The sequence below is a fragment of the Camelus ferus genome, chromosome 23, assembly GCF_009834535.1.
Source record: "Camelus ferus isolate YT-003-E chromosome 23, BCGSAC_Cfer_1.0, whole genome shotgun sequence".
NCBI lineage: Eukaryota > Metazoa > Chordata > Mammalia > Artiodactyla > Camelidae > Camelus > Camelus ferus.
Window position 1 is genome coordinate 796,510 of NC_045718.1, and position 24,283 is coordinate 820,792.

Below are 24,283 nucleotides of genomic sequence, written 5' to 3' on the forward strand. Positions count from 1 at the left end.
CTGGCGTGTTATCAAAGAGAGGGGAATTATTTGATTGTGGGGTGATGGGTGGGGGAGTTAGCTGATGAGAGCTGGTGGGGCTCAGACACAAAGCATCTCCTGGAACCCATTAAATATTAACTCCATCCAGCTCATACTTCTCATATTGTCTGTCATTACCCTTCTTCCAAACTATGGGGCCATCAAGAAAGATGGTGCTCCTCTGAGGACTGACGTCAGCGTTTCTGTCTGCGCAGCACTAAAGCAGATGGTTGAAATGTGAGAAATTCCATACGCTGACGGTACTTCTTCGGTTGTGCTAAGAAGACAGTTTGAATCATTTCTCCTTGCCTCTAGGACAGAGTTGACATGTGAGTCCAGGCAAAGCCATTTAAAAAAATATCTGAAAAGATTCTGTGAAGATTATTTGATTAAAATGTTTTAAACATCCAATTTGCTAATGTTTTTAAAGCTCAACGTTGGTGTTTTTCAACTAGTTGCATCAGTGGGGCATGGGCGCTGAGTGATTTCAACTATTGTTTTGGAGAGAATTTGCTCAATACTCTGCTGTTCTGCAACTCATCCACCCATATGTCAGGAGCGTCAAGAATCAAACTAGAGGCTCTTTGAATGCTTTCAGAAGAAATTTTGGGGGGCAGAAAGTTGGTGATTCCTCACGGTAGGAAATGCTTCTTTTCAAGGAGGCAGCACCTCCTGGTATGCTCACATTCCTGGTTCTTTTACGTTCTTTGGATTTGGGACCAGAGGTGTTTCACAAGCATCCGCTAGAATTAGCAAACGTAACCCAGGGAGAGATTGCGATATCTTTTCTGGCAAACTAAGCTTCTTTTTCTTGCCAGCATGGACATTTTCCAAAGTTGGCCTGGCTCTCCAGCTTTCCTAATGTACTCAAGGTCACTGTTTCTATCCCCGAGGAGAAACTGTTGCTGAGAGGCATGCTCAAACTCGGTTTTATTTTGCCCCCTATATATTGTTCTTTCACCTTCAAAAGCCCAGAATAAATGTAAGAACATGTTGATAAATATGATGAAAGCACACCCGATTCTCACCTTCAGTTGAGAAGGAAGAGTTCTTCCTTCCACCCGGGGGAATAAGGTGGGTTGGTGTTAGTGGGATGAGATGTGTGAGGTCCACACGTATATGGACCATCTGGAGCAGTGCTGCCCAACAGAAATAGAATGCAAGCTACAAATGTAATTTGGTTTTCTTTTTTTTAAGTAGCTATGCAAAAATAGTCAAAAGAGACTGGTGTCATTAATTTTAATAATTTATTTTATTTAACCTAGTATATCATTTGGACATGGAATTAATATACAAATTATTAATGAGACATTTTATCTTCTTTTTTTTTTCTTAGGTGCTAAATCTTCAAAATCTGGTGTATTTTATATTTATAGTACATCTCGAGCTGAACTCACCACATTTCAAGTTTCAAGACATTAGCCAATGTCTACTGTAGTGGACAGAGTGGATCTGAAGGAAATAGATGAAGAGGGAACTAGTTTATATTGAATAGTTCTATGTGCAAAGCACTCTGGTAGCAATTAAAATATATTATGGCTAACCCTCACAACCACCCTGGGAGGTGACTATTATTTCAATTTTACAGAAGAAGGAGGTAGCCATTAATTTATTGTTCAAACAAGACCCTTTTGGAGCAATAGGGCAGCATTTAATAATCACCCAAGGATAACCGGTATGCCCCAGGACTGTCCCTTGCAAACTTGCATGAATAGGCAACTCAGATGGGGAAATAAGGCAGGGTGAGTTGACTAGTTCGCCCAAGATCATACACGGAAACATGATGGAAGATTTAAAACCAGATCTGTTTGTCTCAAAAGCCCATGCTTGGAACGTGCTTCTGGTATTCCTCTTGGAATCCTCCCTTGATAGTTTGGTTAACCATTCTAAGTTGGACGCATTGGTCTCAAAATCTGTTGGCAGCACGCTTCTCTATCAAGCAAAAAAGACTCCATTTATTTCTGTTCTTAGAAAGGCCCTTCTAAGGAAGCAGAACATACACAGAGGCTGACTACATACCCATCATTTTTAGATGTGTATTAATTGCTACCACATTTAGTGATCAGATGAGAAGCCAGCTTAGAATTGCTAGCTAGGTCTACGTGGTGGTTGGGGGAGAGAAGTTGCAGGTCTCTAGCAACTTTCTCTGCGATGCTCTGGTTTACTAAGTTGCTTTCCCTATTGGGAAACATAGCATTGGAATTTGTTCACAGACAGGAAAGAAGGCCAGAAATGAAAACATCTTGCTCGAGTTTCTCCAGCTCCCTTTAGCGCTCCAGAAAAATGGAACTTTATCTCTAATGTAAGTGACAGGGTTCTCTGATCCTTGGTTGGGGTTTCTTTATTTGCTTGTCTGTTCCTGACATGACTTCTTTCTCAGAAATGCATACATTGTCCCCTTTAAATGACAGCTAGAACTAATAATGGGTACAGAAAATCAGAATACAGCAGGAGAAAGGTCTGGGAAGATTGCTAATAATTATAGCAATTTATTAATAATGATGGCATTTTTTGAGAGACTACTATGTTCTGGACACTGCTTTATATCTATTAAGTCATTTAGTCCTAACAATAAGACCATGAGATTGATACCATAATTATCCTCTTTTGACAGATAAGGAAACCTGCTCAAAGACTTGTCCAAAGTCACATGGCGACTTAGTGCCAGAGCTTGGTCTCAAACCTAGCACTCATCTTACCTTAAATAAAAATCTAACCCACCTGCATTACCAAGACCATTACTTGGAATAATCCATATTGTGCATTAGCCTTGTTGCCCTATTAAATAAATCTCTGTTGTCCTGAGATTCCCTGAACACTACATTATTGGAAAATTGAATGAAAAAGGTGACTTTTTGGTTTGCGTTTCTGGTAATGGCTCATTTCTTGATGGATGTTGTGGAAATATTCTGGGCACCGATAAGCACCTTTCTGTCCCACGGGTTGAGAAATATTCTGCTTGCATCTCACTACGGTTGGCAATCTAATTTAGGATAGAAGATTAGCTCCCTTTCTGTGTGCTTCTTTCCAATTTTTCATCCTCAAATATTTTAGAGGTTGATAAGCAGTGCCATTTTTTTTCTCACTTACATTCTTCTAGTGAAAAGCTAGATCATCTAAGTTGTATGATCATAGATGTTTACCATGGAACTCAATAAGCTGTTACCAAGTGAAATAAAAAAACTTTTTTTTTTAAAGTTTCTCCTGAGTATGCTCTCATGCTGCAGGAAGATGCCCAGAGGGAGCTGAACACCAGGGCAGCCTCTCTTTTCGCATTCTGGAATAGTAGCTTACTGGACAGATTTGAGCAGAATATCATAAACTGAGGTTATTGTTTATATTGGACCTATTTCAAAATTGCTTGTGACTTTCATATGAGTGGTTTGGTATAAAGTTTTATATTCTAATTGGCATTTAAAAAAAAGCAAAACAAAGCAAGACATTGGTCTTCCCCGAAGGCTGAAACAGCCAAGATCTTATCTGTTCTTTGTGCTAATTGCTGATAATGAGCATAAACCACAATGGCAGACACTGACCAAAATCACAGATTGTCCCCAGATACAAAAGGGCTGGGTCTTCATTAGACTGTAAAAGTAGATTAGATCCACTGACAAGCAACAGCTAGCAAGGCGTTTCCAAGTTATACTCCAAACAGCACAAGGTGGGCCTGCAAAATGTTATTGCCAAGTACCTCCCCCCTGGAAAATAAATGAAATAATCTTCCCCATGTTCAATCTTTGTAGGAACCCGAGGGCTGGGGTAAAAATAAAATAAAAATCACATTTATAGGCCTGGAAAAAATGGGGGAGGATTATCTCCCTCATAAAACCAGCTTCTAAACCTGAAATTGTATTTCTTCCAGACTAATATTTTACTTTATCTTTGATCATTATAAATTATTCTTTGTTATTTCTTTCTTTTTAAAGTCCAGGTTGAAAAAGTAGCTTGGCAGGCTGTTCTGTTGGAGCTTAAATGGACTTATTTATTGAAAAACACTCAAAAGTAAAAAGTCGAAAGTGCTTCCCATTACGCTCATCTGAGCCCCCCAAGTTCACGGCATGTAACTGTCTGTGTAGAATTATGCGCAGAGTCAAGTAACCATCTCTGGCTTCAGAGTCAACTTTCCATATCTCTTAGTGCCAAATATGTTTGCTTACTCAGATTTTTGCTTGAATCATATTCTGGGTTTTGGGGTTTTTGGGGTGGGTGGTGATTCCAATTTGTGAGATAGCTGGAGAACTTCAGGGGAGAGGTCTGAGAAAAGCTCAGGAGCGTTGGGGGAGGTGGGGAGGTGGCCAGGTCTTTAAGCGTCTCAGGTGTGGAGAGGCGATCGTTTCACAGTGGAATCACTAGAGATGTCAGCAGCAAAAATCCTTCACACTAGGAATACATGGGTGTGTTATCACTGATAAAGGAGAATCATTCCAACAGTGAAAAATTACTCTGAGAGTCAGCAAGGGTCCTGGTGGGTTCTTGTAAACGTGACAACTCTTCCCAGAGACTGGGGCACCTTTCTCCTGGTTTTTTCTCATCGCTTTTCAGACCATACGTTTCTGAGGCATTGTAGCTTAAACTGGAACTCTTAAGCAGGGAGCTCGGTGATTCATTATTAGTAGTTACAATACTAATAAATAAATTACTAACAATAATAAAATAATCATTAACACTTAGGGTTTTATGGTTACAGAGCATTTCCTCATTCATTATCTCATCTGAGATAATGACCCTTCTGTGTCACAATACGATGCTCTGGAGACCTCTTTCAGTGCACTCCTTCTCAGATCAAAGCAGGGGCTTTCCCAGCCCCTGGGAGTGGTGGTGAAGTGAATGTCCAAGGGCATTAGTCTGGCCACCCTGGAGAACACGGGAGGGAAGAGGGAAGAATCAAAGGGAGAGCCGAGGATTTGATACCATCATTCAGAGGCGCTTTGTTTCTTCCCCCATATATTTTTAACTGAACCCCTGGGACTTGGGGAGGTGGTTGGATGATCACATGCTCCTTGAATGCTGTATTGTGTTTGAAACATAAAGCTGTTCCATAAAAAGTTTCTATTGTGAAATGTCAAGTTTTTGGCATGTATCATATTTGTCAAGTGAGGTTATGTAAGCTGAGCTTTCCAGCATGGCCTCCCTTGCCTAGCACTGGAGAAAAGTTTCACAGAGGAAGGCCCAAACCATCTGAAGCCACATTACGTTCAGCTTCCAGAGTTGTAAAAAACCACCCCAAAAGAAATATTTGAAAAGAGAAATTACTGAGTCCTAGAAAACATATGAAGACATATGGCAAGTTCTTGTGTTTTTGGATTTTTGGGAAGAGGGAGAAGGAATGATCATAAATTATAGTAAGTCCAAGTAGGGAACAGTCAAGCCATCTATGTGTCTTAAAGATGGAGCATCAGTTAATTAATTGCATTTTTCTTTCTGACCTCCCCCTGCCAGCACCTCAACCCCAGATTCATTCAACTGCTTGTTGCATAAATAAATCTCCTAGACAGAGCTCTGGTGGTGAATTAGGGAATGGAATAACTGATGTAGAATCCCAAACTGAAAATAAAATTGGTTAGTGGTTTGGGGAGCAAGGACCTGTTGGCTGGCTAAGTTTCATGGAAACAAGATTATAGAAAAGTGAGAAAAGTCACAGTCTTCTGTAAGAGACCACAGCCTGTGTTTCCTCACCTGCCATGCAGAAATAAAATCAAGTTACTCCTGGTTGCATAGTTCCTAGAGTTGCACCGAGTAGAGATGAGCTCCTTGTGCTGTTCCTGGGGTTAACTCTACCCACTTCCACTGGTCAAAACAGGCTGGGAACCACGTGAAAGGGTGAGCTGCAACAGATATTGCTCCATAACCACAGTAACTCTTACTGTGGTTAACCATTTCCTCAAATCTGACTCTATCTTGGGTCCGACCCTCCCAGTTACTAAACTAGCTGCTCATTCTCTAGTATTCATCCTCATTCTCTGGGTTTCACCACTGGTAGGTGGGTGCTACAGGGCTTCCTCATCTCCCATTCCCATAACCCCTCTCACCCCCACTCCTGGCTGTCCTCCTCCTGTCTTTTTCTCTGTCTCTCACCAAGCTGAGTCCATCTTCTCTAGTCGAAACTTGAACTCTGTTATTCCAAATCCAAGAAGATTTCTGCCACTTTATCCCCTCCTTCTGCTATAATGGAAAAGAGAACGAAAAAAGAAGGCAGTCACCAATTTCTAGATGACAAAGAAAGTTACAATAAAAAACATCTCCATTCTGGGAGCTCTTATTCAGTCTGTTTGTTTATTGTTTGAATAATAATAGGCAAGGACTAGTTGATTTGCCATGGTGATAAGACCATATCATGTTTTTGGGCACTTAGAGAAAAATGAAGTTGGGCACAACTACCAGACAGGAGAGAGACAACATATTCAGTCAAAAAATGAGCATGAGCCAGATACCTACAAGACCACAGCAATGAATCCTAAGAAAGGTGGATTTGGTTGACCACTGGTGGATCGGAGCAAGATCAATAGTCGTGCAACAATGCTCCCCAGCAGGTGATCAACTTGAGACATGTTTTAAAAGAAGTCCTGTGCTTTGGTGAATACAAGGTCTTGTGCACAATCTAAAAATCGATTCCACATTCTCAGAACGTTTTACAGGGTGTTTGCACTAAAAGTAGTAGAGTGTATTTATTTCCAGGCAAAATTCAATTTAAGTGCAGGAATAATTGAAAACATCATTTTGAATGACGTGGTTCTAAAAACTGAGTTAAAAAAAAATGTTGACAAGATTTCTGAGCCCTCACCACTCTCACCTCTTTGCAGGAGTAACTTTTGAAGACTAAAATTTCTTTTGTTATCAGAGACACTTTATATTTCCTTTTAAAAGAGTGCATATGAACTAAACTATGTATTGAACTAAACTATGATTACCTTAAATTCCTAAGCCACTAAACCAATCAGTCAACCAGCTCCTGACTCTGCCTTCTAAATGCTTACAGTTACTTGTACCAGGATGAGGACACACCCATTGAGAAATGACCTACGATGCACTTTTTGAATATCTGTATGCCCAGTCATTCATGGTTTCAGGGAACACATAAGAACACTGCCTTGTTCTAGTTTCAGAAAGGACTTGTGTTGCCCTAACCTCCTTCCCTAGTGAGGAAAAATTTCTGGATAAAATTTTGCATCAGTGGATCTAGGACATAAATTAAGTGGCCTGTATTAATAATTTCCCCTCCTACTTCCTGACAAGCCTTGAGAAGCTCTGAAGTCCTTACCTGAATTCTCTCCCTTCTAGAAGGCTGAGGGCGACTCTTGAATCTTGCAGTTACTCATCACGTAAAGAAACCTTGGATTCAACTATGATCTCTTTTTCTCCAAGATTCGCCCTGGCGCCCTGGCCAGCTGAGTCCTGATTGTTCTCCTTAAATTCATCCTTCTTTTCATCTGCATTGAAATCTTTATCTTTTCTTACCTAGATTACTCAAATTACCTTCAATGGGGATTTGTTACTCTTTCAAATCCATTTTCTTTTTTTTTTTTTTTATTGAGTTATAGTCATCTACAAATTTTGAACTCCCAGTCTGCCCTACAGTTGAAAATGCCAATCTGTTTAAAAGCCATCAATGACTCCTTATTGCCTTCAGAATGGATGTCAAACTCTTCAGCAAAGAATGTAAGATCCTTCATGGTCTGGTCTTTCCCCAACTCTCAACTCTAATTTTGTCACATGCCTTCATGTTCTCTGTTACAAAGCCAGAGGGCACTAATGTGCTTGTCCTCCAAAGGGTCATGTTCTTAAACCTCTATGTCTTGACTTCAACTGTTTCCCTTAAAATGCCTCTTCTTCAGCCTCCTGTCCATCGCATGTATTTAATTACCCCAATTACCCTTAACTAATCAACTTAAGCCTGCTTTCCTCTGGGGCACCTCCCTGCACATCTCCACGAAGAGAGGGTACTTGTTCTCTATACTCTTCCTTGTGCTCACTCAATGATCTGTCTATCATCTAGTACAACACTTTCATGCTGTTATGATTTGTTCATCTGTTATCTGTGTCTTCTTAGGCACTTTAACTGGCTTAAGAAGAGGACTTGGGTCTCGTTGGCCTCTTTATCCACAGTGCCTACGTAGCACTTGGCACGGTAATAAATGCTGTTGTGGATGAGCAGATCATTTGTAGGATGGGGCTTGGCCAATTTCCATGAAAGGAGGACCCTTTCCCCATGTTCCACCTTTTTCTGGATGAACCCAAACCTCGTCTGCCATTTGCTTTGGAGATAGGTCATGAGAGCTGGGATTCTCATAATCTTACCCTGGTTTGAAAGGGTGGAGCCAGAGCTTAAGGTCCTGTCTTTAGCCCATAACAACCTTTGGATTTCCAGACTTCAAAGATTTTCACTGAATATGACCCATTACTTGATTATTGCTTTACAATTTTCAAAATAACATCTTTCGTAAAAAATCTCTCTCTTTCATTCTCACTTCAAACACATGAGAGCAATTGAGCTGATATGTTTATAATTCACATTTTCGAGATGACAAAGTGGAGACTCAGAGAGTTATTTCACCTGCTAGAGGCCGCACAGTTTGTAAATGAGGACACAGAGCCACTCAGCTGGGGCAATGTATTAGTTTTCCATTGCTGTATAATGCACTGCCACAAACTGAACAGCTTCAGATGACATACATTTATTATCTCATAGTTTCCATGGGTCAGGAGTCCACATATGGTTTAACGGAGTCCTCTGCTTCAGATCTCACAGGGCTGAAATCAAGGTCAACTGGGTTGTGTTCTTGCTGGACCTCAGAGTTGCCTTCCAAGCTCATTCATGTTGTTGGCAGAATTCTTTTCCCTGTTGGCTTTAGGAAATAAGGTCCCCTTTTCTTGCTTGCTGTCAACCAAAGATTGTTGTCAGTGACTAGAAGCCACCCTCAGGTCCTAGCCATATGGCCTTCTTACCATGACAGTGTATTTCTTCAAAGTCAACAGGAGAACCTCTCTTTAGTCTTATGATGGAATCTTATAGAAAGTAATCTAATCAATGGAGTGATGATCCCACCCTATTCAGGTCCTGCCCAGACTCAAGGGAAAGGAATTTTAGGATTACACTGGATATATACACTGAGGGACAGAAACCTTGAGGGCCATCTTAGAGCTCTGCCCATTACACACCCCATTTCATCATTACATTAAAATGCTGAGACTCCGCGGAATTGTCAGTATCCTAGTCATAGGATATGCCCCTAAAAGATTGCCATCTGCTCTGTGGTTTCAGTTTGGATCATTTATGCTGAAAGAAGAATCATTGTGTGTGCTGTGGGTAGCTTTTTTGTTCTGGGTAAAGTGGAATTCATGACCTGTGAAGTGGACATAGTCAGAGACCATTTTAACTCTTCGGTGTCTAAGAATATGCCAACTGGATATTCCAGACAGCTCCTAAGGATTGATGTCTAAGATCAGGGCAAAAAGGGAACCTCATCTTTTCAGTCTTTTGTGTGTGTGTGTGTGCATATGTACTGACTTTAGCTGAGGAAACACAGGCAGTCACTGAAAGACCAGTCCCTGGAAAGGAGACCTCTGCTAGATTGTCAGTTAAGGGTGTTAATCCTAAATTGGGTTGTATCATCCAGTGAGTCTGAGTTGGGTCCAGAGTCCCCTAAGCATCTAAGCTTTTCAGTTCTTTGGTCTTGCATTCTGCATGGGAGCTAAATGGACATTTACCCATTTGCCTCTGGGCAATTTGTGCCTTTGCTTTTGTGGGTAAAAAATGTCTATTGCTTACTTTTCAGAAGCATTTTTAAGAGTCCCTCTAAGTGTATGTTGCTGTTTTTTGTTCCGGCCTGCTGAAGGGAAACACGCCTTGGGGTGGCCTTCACCTGGTCTAGGTCTATGCATCCATGAATATGGAACAGAGTGAGAGCTGCTTCTCTTTCTGGAGTTCAACGAACACATCTTCACTGAAAAAGCCAGAGCAGCTATTGTTTAATTTCTTTCATTAGGAAACTCACCAAATGTTTGGCCCTAAATTCTCCACTCATTTGAGCCAGCTGGAAAATGCCACGAGTTGCAAGGCAGCAGTAACCCACTAAATTAGTCACACACAAAAATCTTTGTATGAGGTTTCTCTTGCCCCAGTTCTTTCTGTTTGCCCCTTTTATTCCACCTTCATGAGGTCTTACTGTCTTAGAAAAATGGAGCCTTTGGAGATTTTGTTTTAGTTTATACCCACTGGGTCACACCAAGAGACACTGATACCAACACGCTGCATGCCTGAGCATCCAATATCTGCATGATACTGTGTCCAGTATGTGGGTTCCTCAGTGCCATGCAGATCACATGGTGCAATTCTGGAAATCTGAGATCGGGATCCTTCTGACCTAGTGTATGTCATTGATCTAGACAGTATCTACTAAGAAACGGCTTCTTGAGAAAATCAATTTATTTATTTTGTGACTGTAAACAAAATAAACAAATATTCTAGGGGATCTGCTCGCAGTTTTTACATACTACTTCGTTTAAACCTCACGGCCTCTATACAGGAAAGACTGTTGTTTCCTAAATTTTTTGTTAAAAGTGGCTATTTATATTACCTGAGGAAGGAAGCGTTTGAAATATGCACATGCAGTTGAAAAGCCAAGTGCATTTGTGGTGTGATGCTTGTAAAATATTCTTAGAGAATAGTTTTTCACTACTCATTATAGAAGGTCATTGAAGGTTGTATTAGCTACAATGTACCCTGTGAACTACAGAATCACTGCATGTGTTGATCAGTTAGTCTGCTTCTTTCCAAACTTATATGATGTTCTTCTGTTTGCAACCAACCATCTTAGGGATATCTGTAGCCACAGGTGTGGAGATTTGGGAGGGATTCAGAGTCTCTGGTCCAGCATTTCTCAGAAGAATTCCTACCAGGAATATCTGAACAGAAATAGCCATTCAACCTCCACTGAAATAATAGTATGGAATGGTATATTTCATTAGAAAGTCCTTCTTTGCCTTAAACTGAAGTTTCCCCTTCTGCATAGCAGTCATAAATGTCTTCATAATTGTTGGCCTGAACTTTTGCTCTTCAAATATTAAATAGTCTAAGGATGGAACTGTTCCACCTGACCCCCACTATGCTGCTTAACCAGTTTCAATTGTCTAATCATCCTTATCACTAAGAAAACATCTTAAAGCTCGAGTTCCTCTGATGGCTTGTCAGTGACTGCAATGTCCATAGGAAGAGGCACATTACATCACAAAAGCCCCTTAAATTTTTTTTTAATTTAGAATGAAGGGATTTTTTTTTTTTTTTTCTACCATTTCACTTTGGCCTTTTGCAGTAAGCGGGTGGGGTTTTTCTTAAACTAAGGGTGGAAACAAAGGGAGGAGTGTGTGTAGGGTGATGGGATCATATGGTGGGGATGGGGTTGGGGGATAACAGTGCCCAGGAGGTGAAATGTTGGAACTCAGTGGTTTACCTGTTTTGTGGCTTGGAGGAAATCCACTGAATCCTCAAAATTTTACAAAACAGCAGGATGGCGTCAACAAATGAATCTACTGGGGAGTGCCTCCAGCCTTACGGCTTCTTGCTCCCCTACAAGGAGGGCTCACACAGCTGGATTTGTACTGTGCAATGATTTGGTAGATTCAGAGACAAGTTGGGTGAATTCCATCAGGAGCTTCCCAAAGGTCACATTCAGGCATATGTAATAGCTGGGAGTGCCATGCAGTCATTTACATAGCATTTGTATTCCATGTGCAAGCTTTGTGTTGTCAAAATATATTCCTTGTATTTCTTGTCAACCCATCCTAACTGATGCAGACCTCTTATTTCATGAGCATATAGCAGAAGTGCAAGTGTGTGTGTGTGTGTGTTGTGGGTGGTGGTGGTGGGGAGGGTGGAGGATGAATGGGATGGGTACACAAAAAGACAGGAGATTATAAGGGTTCACCAGAAATCAAGAAAGAAATTTTAGTGGAAATAAGAATGGGTTAGAGAATAGATCTGGAATTTAGATCTTTCTCTGATCAGCTGAGAGATCTTTGGAAAACCACTTTACTTCTGAGTCATAATTTCTTTTTCTTTTCTTTTCTTTTTTTTTTTTTTATTGAAGTGTACTTGATGTACAATGTTAGCTTCAGGGCTGAGTCATAATTTCTTTATCTGTAAAATGTGAGGATTGAACTAGGAAGTCTCTAAGGTTCTTCCAGTGCTAACAAGTTAGAGATAACAAGTTTTTTCCTGAATGGAACATAAGTCTGGGAAGTTAAGATAATTCATTCAACTCATCCCTCCCCTCAAACCTAAGGCATGGGTAAAAGAGCTTGAGTTTAGGAAACTGTTAACTCCTTAACATCGGCATAGCTTATTTCTTACCTCTTTTCATTTTTCTACTTCTTGTTACTTCTAAGTTTCTTTTACCTGTGTGGCTTTTTCTCTCTTGACCCTCTGACACCATGGCATCAAAAGATATACTTGACATTTGTGTGATCAAGGTTATTGGGATAAAATTCGTTAGAAAATTCATTAAGTCTCTGTCCTTTGCCTTCAGTGAGGTTTATATGTTTTATTTCTAACCTAAGCTGCTTCCCTTTTATTGGTATTTATAGAAGCACAAGTCAAGGAGAAGCCATTCTGCCTCACTTTTTTGAATGCAAAATTGTTATATTACAAAAAAATAAAATAAAATAAAATAAAATAAAGCATATCCAAGAGTAGCAGAGCTTCCAAGAGTGAAATCATCATCCCTCCAAACAAAGCCAGTTGGGTGTGTTTGTATTCATCATACTTGTGCCTGTTAATTTCCTCAGTTCATGTGTGGGTGAAAGCTACACAGGCTTTTCACTATAGTTATTTATATATATTTTAAAATCCATCAAAATTTCACTGAACTAATAAACCCAAGGCAGACATACTGTAGGATTTGTGAGGTAATGAATAGCACTCTTTGAAAACTCCATCCTGTTTTGCAGGCAGCCCATGGTGGTCAAAAGTTGTCCAGCTCTCATGTGTGAGAACAGTGCTTTAGATGGACTAAACCTTGCTTTGAGGAAGAACAGACCAGCTCATTGGATGATTAATGTTCGGTCCCAGGAATGAGAGAATTCCAGCCCAAATACATCACTTCATTCCTTGCTGGATTGAAATTTTAAAAAAGGAAGGATCCTTTTGTCTGATAATATAATTGCCTTGCGTATACCAAGATAGGAAGCACCCCCTTCCAAGGAATCATAGGAGGTAAAGAAAATTGTGAACCCCAGAGTATTAGGAATTCTATTTATTAGGCAAAGAATGTGTGGCTCTGACCCACCTTTTAAGGACTAATGTATTACAAAAATCCTTAAGTGTAGCAAGGAAGAGACCCTATCACATTTCCTGGTTGTTAGTTGCAGAACTTCAGAACCTAGGCTTAGATTTGCCCAGCTCTTGGCCTTAATGTAGTGAATTCAGAGCTTCTTCATAGATTCTCAATATATTGTCATGCATTCTTAGTTAATTGGTAGGCATGGATAGTGTCATCTTGGCAAGGCTACAAGTTACTTGAGAGTGAGTACAATTTTGATTCTTCTCTCTGCCCCAGTTTCAGCAGCTGCTGATTTGGCTGTTCCTGGGTCTTGAGGAGTCTGGTGTCAGGCAGTTCGGGTAGCTTCCCAGACATCTGAAGGTATAGGCTAGCTAGGGCCAGTAGCTATCCTGAAGACACTGGACATTTCCTTAGAACAAGGGAGACTGGGGTAAAATAATGACTTTCCAGATAAGGTACCTGTTTTCTCATGGGCTCTGGCTATTAAAGAAAAAACAAAACAAAACAAGGGAAAGGAAGAAGAAAGAAAAAAGAAAAGAAAGACATGCTTTAATGGCTGGGAAGGAGGTAATACCTATGTATTTTTCACCCTTCTCTCTTCCTGAGAACCAGGGAGCATGATTTCTTTTTAAAAACAAATCTATCCTATGACTGCCCCCATTCCTCACCATTTTCCAGACGTACACCTCCAATAGAAAATGATAAATGACAAATAAGCCTTAGGGTTAAAAGTAGTTCTTTCACTCTCTCTCCAAGAGGGGAGAAACCTCCTGGGAAGCAGAGTAAGTCTCCCCTAAAAGCCACTTCTGCTCAGGACCTTGTCTGCCAGCAACTTGAATAGTATTTGAAATTCAACAATTTAGATACAGAACAGACACCAGGACTATTTTTTCTTTCTTTCTGAAAATAGCAAGTATCTGAAATAGAATTCCAGGCCCAGTGTAAGCCGCACAGGAGCAAGTAGATGCTGCCCAAGGATAAAAGGCCGTATTGGAAAGGAATGGCCTCCGTGGACCCCACTGACCTTCTCCTGTTCCCTGCGTTTCTTGCATTCATATGAATAATGAGTGAATTTGAGACCACTATCCACCAGGGCATAGCTCTTTCTGCTTTTTATGTTCTTCATTTGCTACTTCCATATGGTAGAGTGATTCTCCAAACATTTAGCCCTGGCATATTAACTGGCCATTCTGGGTGGGAAGGGAATGTTAGTTCTTATAAAACAGCCGATAAAAGAGTCTTGCTCTGGGCTCAAACACAGTACACACTCTTCCTAGATTGATATAAGCAAATGGGATTAGCTTGGTGCTGTCTAATTTAACAATCAAAGCCAGCTTAATCACTAAAGCTGGGTGCAAGATTCTGTAGATGCGTGCATTATAGAACAGAGACCATGTTCATTATTAATTTGGGTGTAAGCTGTTCACATAATTTCTCATCCAGTAAAGAGCAGAACTGCCTTGATGTTCCTTCAAAGGGAGCTGGGTGGGACTGCACAGGCTTCTGTGATTTAACAGTTGCAGAGCAAAGAGGTCGGTTTCCCAGGATACCGGATCCCCAGCAGAAGCCAACTCTACAGCTATGACAGAATCAGATAAGATAGAAATAATCAGCCTTTTTCACTGCAACCAAACCCCTTAACTTCATGGACATAAGTGATCGTTCCTATCACCCAAAAGCCTCTTCCAGTAAATAAGATTCATTGCTATTTTCAGTCCTGTTAGTGTCTTAAAATGGCAGGGCGCTGATCTTTTCTATTGCTCCTCAGAAATGAAAAATAGTGAGGCTGATATATTGGTATATTGGTCAATTACTCCATGAAATAGATTTGCCATAGTAGTTTTCATGCCATCATGCCAACAGAGTAGAGCCATTGGGGGAAGATATAATTTCCATCATTCAGGAAGTTGGTTTTGCCACTGTATTATCCAAATGCATTTTAATCATTAAGGTTTTTTTGGCTCATGACACTGGCAGAACAGTCTAGCTACAGACACATTCCATCCTCCTGAAACGTAGTGTCTTAGAATTTTTATGCTATTTTATGAAGGGATTAACCTCTCCAAGGTTGAAATTTGCCTGCTTTGGATAAACTAACACTTCCAGAGGGTTTTTCATAACTCGCTGAAAGCTATGCCTGGAAACACAGGAGCTGTGTGCTGACAATCTATGCCGGCTACTTATGTTTTAAAAGAACAGAGATCAGAATGGTTGAATGACTTGTCCAAAGCCATAAAATAAATCTACCTTTGAGATGATAAGAGAAACCAGGCTTTCCAAGTTTTTGCTTTTGTCAAATGCTGAACTGATTGGAGCAGAGAGAGGAGGGACAAGAGAGTAGATTCTGAAAAGATACCAGCAGGGCAGCTGGCTGTGCTTCGGATCTGGAAAGCAGTAATATAGCTGAGTAATAGGACCCTCTGGACTTTATACAAAAGGATAACCAAGGACTGCTCTGAAGGGCCCCAGAAATCTAAAGTCTGAAGGCAAAGCTGTGCTGGGAACTTGAGCTCCTGCGGGGTAGGAGACGGGATCAGTCACAACTTGGCTCGAGTTCTGTTCACTGCTGTTCTTGCTGCTGTGGCTCACTTGTACTGACTCAGGCAACCTTGTGGTGCCCTGGATCCCAGACACTTTTAGAGGATTACAGAAGTCTCTGACCAAACCCTACTGAGATTGACTTCCTATGTGCTTCTGAATGAAGGCAGTTTTGGCTTACGAAGATCACTAAGAAACAGCCGTGTAGAAGAAAACTGCCAAAACCTGAAGATCTTGATTGCAGTTGGGTTGAAAAGGACTTTTTGCTCCAACTTCTTGGCAGAATCAAGTACAGGAGGGCAAGCAGCATCATTCTCACGTTCTCTCCAACTTCTTTGTCACTGGGGCCATGACTTTATTGGAAAAACCTTTGCGCTGGCAGAAGAATACATAGATGGCCTGAGAGACCATTTTGCATTCTTTACTTAGGTTGAAATAGTTAAGTCCTATGTTGTGATATTATATTTAATAGTAACTGATGAATTTGATGGGTCTCTCTCAAACCCCATCCTCCCTAAATGTAGCATTTAGTTTAGGGCCTTAAATCTGGTTCTCAGGATAAGCAGATTTCTCTTTTCCTTTTAATTCTTCTTGATTAAGGTTGGAACTGATATCAGATTAAAGTTTCCTATGAATTCATTTGAGGTTACTCTGTAAATGATAAATAACCCAGGTTCAACCAAGCAGGAAAGAGGCTGAAAGATATTTCAGGCTTCTATGAATAAGAAATCAAGCCAAGGAAATAATATTTTATATTTATATTTATTTACTTTTATTCTTACAGTAAACATAAAGTTTCTGGATCAGAGGAGAACTGGCTTATTTACTTGTGCCCCGTTTCCCCCCTCAGGGTGATATAATAAAGGCCGTCATCACCTCCTTTTATGGAGGAGAGAGGGTGGCTATAGGACAGAAGAGGATCCCTGAAATCATGAATCTTGGAGCTCATATATAAGTAGTTGTACAGGTGTCTTTAATTCCCTCCTGAGAGAAGGACAGAAATCTTTGCTCTCTAAGATAAACACATCTTCTCTGAGGAGAGAAGAGAAAGGTCCTCAGGGTGTTATAACCCTTTGGAATGTGAACAAATAGCTCCAGGGGAGATAAATCTGTAAGTCCCTCTTGGGTAATTTATTGTCTTTAATTTCCAAGTCTTGTTTGCTATTCACTCATCCTTTAGCCCAGATTACTCAGAAAGCCTTGAACAGGCAGAAACATGAATATATCCACATTGATTTCTGACACTAGGGAGCTCAACTCAGGAACCAAGAAGTGCCATAGATTTAAAGAGGCAAGCAGAAATCCCAAAGTCAGAGTCCGCAGGAACAGGACTAGTGAACCCTGATGCCAGGGGAAAGGTTATTTCTTCCCTCTGTCTGTTGGATGTGAGTGGCCCTGGGCCAGGGTTATTAATAAAGTTGATGGCCTATTGGGAAAAATACTGCCCCAGACAGGAGAGATACGGAGAAAGTAGAATTACTTGGTAAGTAATTCCAGTGATGGCAGAGGTAACATGGTCTAGTTGTAGAAAGGCTACGGGATGATTAATTAAAAGAGAAGGGAACGAGAAAGAGGACTGATGATAACAACTACCTGCTAGGTACTGCACTGCATGTATGTTCTCCTGTTTGATCACATACCCACCAGCCTGTTTTGCTCATTAGAAAACTGAGACCTATACTGATGAATAAGCTTCAAAAGCTATAATGATAGAAGATAGCAGAGCTAATATTCAAAGCCCACCCTGCCTGGATCCAAAGTCCATGTTGGATCTGACTAAGTGCTCTGTCATGTACTCTCTGTGTAACTTGATACAAATTGCTCAACTTATTTGAGCCTTAGTTTCCTCATCTGTAATATATAAATAAATAAATAAAAACCATAAATTGATCTGGTTTTTGTTAGGCTGCTTACAAATTAGGCAGTGTACTTGCAAACATTTTATAAAGCTCTTTGCTCCACAAATTCTGGTTGTTTTTATTATTAATGGAATCCAGTAAACTATTGTTATGATTTTAGCATTTTGGAAGATGTTTCTAATTTTTCACCATTATATTTAATGTTCCAATGAACATCTTAGTTCATATTGCTTTTTTCCTCCTCTAATTTAATTATTTTTATATGTGGACAAACAGAACCAGAGAGAGTAAGGGATTGGCTATGATCCATAGTAGGCTGGCTTTCCCACATTATTTAAAACCATACCATGACAATGGGATTAGACATGATTCTGTTTAGTAGAGCTTGGGGTGGTTTCCTAAAAGGATTTCTTCTGTGAGCTGGTGGCTTCACGTTAGCTATTGCTCTGCAACCCTGACCTCTAGGTAAATGGATAAGATCATTTCAAAATTGGGGTGGATGGGTAATATTTAGAGTCACATTGGAAGGGAGTTCGAGGGGAATCCATCTGAACCAATGGAATAGTGATGCTGATCTTTGCCTTATTTTCTTAATAGCCTTGGCTGTAGAGAAAAAAAAGTTAATTTTTAAGTGATGCAGTTAAACGGACTGGGAAGCCCCAGGGGAGATGGGTGTGGAACATACAAGGGAGTACTTTTCATAAATTAAAAAAGAGAGAATATTTCATCACATGGTGGGTTTTCTATTAGACCCACTGCATAATTTGTTTCAGCTCACTTTTCTGGCACCCAGTTGACTCTTCCTCCCCATCTCTAGGGACTGGAAAGGATTACAGTTTCCAAAAATCACGTGTACTCTCTTCAGAGTCATCCCAAGAACCTAGCAAAAAATAAAATAAAATCTGGAATGGTTCTCATACTGGCTTTAAAAGACGAAGAAACTCAAGGTTTTCAAAGTGCTTAACTTCAGCTGTGGTCTGAAATTAGGAGTCTGGGGCATAGAATTGCATGGACTCATTTTCTTGTCCATAGAAATAGATTTTGCAGGAGCAGATGGCGATGGGCAATGCAGGTGTCTGGTGGCATACTGTGTGCCTTCTACATGTAAGAACCCGTAAGACCAAGAGCCCTTCAATGTATGTGTGAGTGTGTGTGTGTGGGCTTTAAGGCTTTTAATATTTTAAGCTTTCTACTTAATTATAATGTCATATATTATTACTGAAGCTCTGCATTCCAGCTAATTAAGAAAAAAAGAGAAAAGAACCATGTAAGTGATTCATAAAGATGGTTTGCCCTATTAGCTGGTTTAAAGCTTCTAAAAATCCATGCTTTTCCCTTCGAAGTGATTAAGAGATATAAAGGGCTCAGTGGAAGCCTTTTAGTTAGGGGAGAATCTGAAGGTAGATTTTCTTCTTGGAACTTGGAGTTCAGTAATACGCCATTCTGATGTGGACATGTGGGTTATGTTATAGTGCACAGTTGCTCTGTCCTCTCTGGAAAAAAAAAAAAATGCTGATTCTGCAGTTGAGTGTGGCCTGAAAGAGTCTGTCCATGTGGAAGACACAAGCCTAGCCCGTAACCACTTTTCCCTTTGCACAGCCTTATTCTGCAGGAGGCCACAAGTACAGCATGTTAATTCAAACTTTTCAAAACCATGAAACCACGGAATATCTCAATATCCGCGTGTGGACTCTCATCTGCCTACTCTGTGCTAACAGAGAAACATTTGGTTTTAAACAAGACTTTATTTAAGGGGAAAAAGTGTATAGGATTACATTTGAAAATGTAATTACTGAAAAGATAAACCATATGTTGTCGTCTTTGTTTTACCTCCTTTTCACTGAGGCCTGCCTTTGAGAGTTCATTTGGAGGTGTATGGAAATTCTAATTCTTCTGTAACCGAACTGGATAAGACAAACGTAGCTTTCTCACCAGTCATATGTGTTTACATTTGGTGTAGTTACTGCCAAAGTATCTTATAGTCCAGTGATATAATCTTACTCAAAAAAGAGCACAAAATATTGACTCAGAGATTCTGAGCCGGGGGGTCCACACCTGCCTCCCAACTCTTCCTAATGCCACCTCACCAGGACACAGGGTAGAGGGAGGTTGTAACAAGGAGAAGGAGACTGGGCGCTGTGGGTAGGGGGCATGGTGGGGATGTGTAAAAAATAAAACCAGTGTTTTCTTGCTCCTCTTACTTTGAGTGGGTCAGGTCCATGCCACAGTACAACTGGGAACAAAGTGTAAATGCCAGATTGAGCCCTCACAGAGGCTAAAATCCATTATAGGTCCATCAAAATCTTTTACAGAGGATAATTCTGACTCTCAGTAAGAAGAATTAATAACCCTCACTCAAAGGAAAGGAAAAAAAAAAAAAAGAAAAGAAAAGGCTAACCTTGATACCAATTTCTGCCTGTTGTGAAGTTACTTAAGTTAAATTGGATATGTGCAACTCCTAGGTTGATTTTTTTTTTTTTGGTAGATTAAGGAAATAACCCAAGATGTCTGAGGTTGATATGGGCTCCTCTTCCCCCAACTCCCTGCTACAAGGATAAAATGAAAGCAAGTGTCTGACAAGTTTCATCATAGACACAGACATTTTTAAACAAACTTTTATGAGCAAGCAAGCACAATACGGTCCGTTCTGTAAGCTCAGTGTGGTCCAGTTCTCTCTTGTTTTAGTTCCTCTGACCAATGTCTTTCAAGGAAATTTCGCTGAAGGAAAACTAGACAGCATTCTTGAGGCAGCCTTCTGCTACCTGTTTTGCAGCAACCAGAACTCCTTCTAAGCCAGCGGCTGGAGATAGGTCTGTTGAAAGGAAAATTGTGAAAGACTTAAATAGACGGAAAGATTACTAGGTATCTTTAGTAGAGTACTATGTTGTTTGGAGCATACTTGTTTTGGTTGTTTGATTCTATGGGGATTCTGCCTTTCAGTGCCTTTGAGCTATTTTATAATTCTGTAGATCTAAGTGAACCTGTAGAAAACTGGTTGTAATGCAAATAATCCTTGTCTGTGCACATGCAAATACATTCTATCTAGAGGAGGTTCAATTGGCTTTCCTTTATGATAGTAGAAGAAGCCAGTTTTACACATGTTAAGAAAATTCATTCCAGTATAACCCATGGACTCATATTATTTGTCTCGTGTTTGAGGTCTTCTTTGAACAAATTGCAACTTCTTTTCTGATTTTCTCATTAACTAATGAGTCGAATAAAACCTTTGATACATGTTCATTTTATATCATGGAGTCATGATTTTAACTATTAAAAAATATATATTCTTTCCAACATTCCTGAGGGCTCAGGTTTGGAACCTGGCTAGATTCTTGTACAGTGTTCACCAGAGAATAAGGAACCAGTTCAAAATATTTCATCCAATTCCCAGTTTACATAGTTTAAATACCTTTAATTTAATAAAATATTTCACCCAATCTATGTAGCTCATATATTTAAATGTCACTAATAAGCACCCAAATGTAACATTCATCATTCTGAATACTGGCTCTGAGAATCTGATATGTCTGTTAAACATCAAAGTCTCACGGGTGGATCAAGATATGAATAATAGAAGTGCTCATAGCAGCCGTATGTGAACTTTCTGATATAGTACTAATAGATTTTTCTGGAGTGCAGATTTTCGGTCTGGGGAAGTGACTGCTTTAGAGCTGAAGCCTCAATTAAATGGCATATTTATAACATCATAATATCTATGCTGAAATATTTTAACATAAACTACAAACATCATGACGCTGCCCTTTAAAGACATTAAGAAAACCCCTCAAAGTTGAAAGTTTCACATTCTGTAGCACAGCAGTTCATGTAATCTTTAAACACAAAGTAATTTGGCATTTGCATTGTTGGAAAATGAAAAGCTGACGAAATTTCACTTGGGTTGAAATGAATCCTGACAACTTGAGTATCGTATAGCTAGTCACAGAAATCTACAGGAAAAACGTACATATTAAACCTTAATATGAGTATGTATTTTTTTGAAGAGGGAAAGGAAAGAATTATACAAAGTGGGTAGTAATTTACATGTAATAACAGTCCTTTGCATTTATATATACCACTGCTAACCATTTTAAACTGAATTTGTGGCCCAACAACAGTGGACCCAGAACAGCTAAACAGTAGAATTTCAAGCCAATTCAGCTGTAAAGATAAGCAATTTCTTCTTCAGTGGAACGTCTATGAGCTGAAAAAAGGGGACGAAACACTTAAAGGGAAGATCATTTGAGTAATGACAGAGAGTACTCAGCTCAGAAAATGCTTTCTAATTACCTAAAGCCACAGAGAAACCTATCTGAGTACTAGGAAAGATTCCTACTTAAAAGTCATAGGACAGAGTCCATTTGAGTTTGAGAGGGACATCATCTCTTGTAGGTTTAACACTGTATGGAATTGTGCAATAAAAAATTAGGAACAGGAGTAAAAGTTGCAAAAGCAGTAACTGTTCTGTTGCAAATCTTAGGGCGGTTGGAGCCAAAAATCCTGTATTTTAAGATGGAAACCTGGAACAGTTGCAGAGAATTGAGGACTGTGCACTCTATGAGGGAAGTAATCAGACCAGCTTGGTTCAATGAGAATCGTAGCCACATGCAAGTTGGATTGGAGACAATATCTAGACAACAGAAACAGGAAATGGAGCAAAAATATTTCTCTTGACAGCTTGGCCAAGGGTCTCGCCGACACCCTAGAGAAGGGATTTGATTAATTTCCACCAGAACGACATTGTTCTTATATCTGCAAGTGATTTGTAATTTGCTGTACACTCTTATGCTTGAACTGTTAAAAGCTCATGTTATTCCAGGGTATAGTTTTAGTTTATATAAATTTCAAAAAGGTAGTAAAGTTAAAGAAATAAAACCTTAAGTTAGAATAAATCTCCCCCGGTTGTGCTAAGAAGTATTTAAATCAGGAGAACCGATAGGACAATTATAGTTCCTATTTTCATAGATCTAGTGAGTATCCTTTATAAAAACATGATTAGAACAAGGCTGTTTCCTTGGATCAGTCAACTTCTCCTTTCCACCATGTTCTTTTTCACCTCTGTCTTTTTGCTATTGCCAAATAAAGAAGGTTACCCCCTATATGGCCCTCCCACGGTTGAGTCATGAGCAACTGCATTCAATGACCTTCAACACAGCCTGAAAGGAGTTCGGGACTGAGATCAGGAATGAGGTACTCTGTGCTCTGGGAAAACTGGCAGAACTGGCCTTCACATAGATATTTTCAGAAGAAAATTTTATGAGCGCAATTCCTTACATCTTCCCATACTTAGAAAAGTACTAAAACCATTAACTGTGATATGTATTCCTCATGACTAGAAGCAGCAATGTACTGAGACGTGCACTTGGTTGCATGTACCCCATCTCCAGAATCACATATATGCTGATCCTTACCTCCTTGGAGTGGTTCCTCTGAGCTATCTGATAGGCTGTCTCCCGGGCTATAGTCCTCAGTAAGTCCCCAAATAAAACTGAAACTCACAGCTCTCGTGTTGTGTGTCTTTATATCAGTTGTCCCTGTGATCCGCCCTTGGTTTGGAATCACCTTCTCCACTCCAGCAGTGCCCCTCCCCCAACCTGCTACCCCTAGTTGGTTAACCTCTACTTATCCTTCAGCACTTGGCTTAGTGTTTAGTTCTTGCTGGAAGCCTTCACTGACCCACACTGAATGCTACCCTATACATAAGTCTATGGTTGTACTGCCACATTTAATTTAAATTGTGTTTCTGTCTTTTTATTCCCAACTAGACTGTGAACTCTCCAGGGGCAGAAGCCATGTCTTATCTATCTCTGTATCTTTTGCACCTTGTACCATGTGTCCATCACATAGTAAATGCTCAACAAACACTGAGGGGAAGATTGAAAGAGTGAACTGTAATTCAGGGTTTATTTAACTCAACACTTTCATATTACATAATGGAAAATGAAGGCCCAACCTCCTTTCCTGGCCTTCTGTCAGATAGGATAGTCTCCTACAAAACCCTTTAAGAAGGCATATAAAACGTTCTCAAAATTATCTCCAGTGTGCAGGGTAACTGTGATTACCAGGGACTAAATTTAAGCAGAAGGTGAAGGGTCACTGGGTTTGCTGAACACTTCTTAACCTAAATGTTGGTTTTGAACATTCAGTTCAGGTGGGGAGAGAATTCTGGAGCAAAGTCTGGGAACTGGGCAAGGGGGCCAGTTGGGATGTTTGAAGGAACACACCCTTAAGAAAATGTGTACTAGGAGAAAAAAACTTCTCACAAAAAGAAAATGATGAGAAAACTCGCCCTTTTCTGTTTGGGCTCTGGGTAGGAAAACAAATTTCTTGACAGTGTTTAACACAGACCTACTGTCAAATGGGTTGAAGGGCCAATTTTACATTACCTAACTGACCTACAAAACCCTAAGCTAAAGTATTAACACGGCAGCCCACCAGCAACCCAGGGTGTCTGACGGAAATGTGTAAATTCCCATTGGAGGGGCAGATTTCAACCCTGATCAACAGGCTTGTCAGAGATATATACAGGCCGAACACTAACACACCGCTCAGAGTTTATATAACACACAAAGAAACAAATATCCACGAGGCAGA

At 40.1% G+C, this 24,283-nt stretch overlaps 1 long non-coding RNA gene across 1 annotated transcript in view; it reads left to right on the plus strand.

Moving 5' to 3' along the window:
- The first annotated feature begins 2,194 nt into the window (after positions 1-2,194).
- The window catches only part of LOC116659324, a 53,272-nt gene continuing 31,183 nt past the window's right edge, over positions 2,195-24,283 (plus strand). The window contains exon 1 of the long non-coding RNA XR_004314640.1: positions 2,195-2,323. This is a non-coding gene — a long non-coding RNA (uncharacterized LOC116659324). The remainder of the gene's footprint in view (positions 2,324-24,283) is intronic.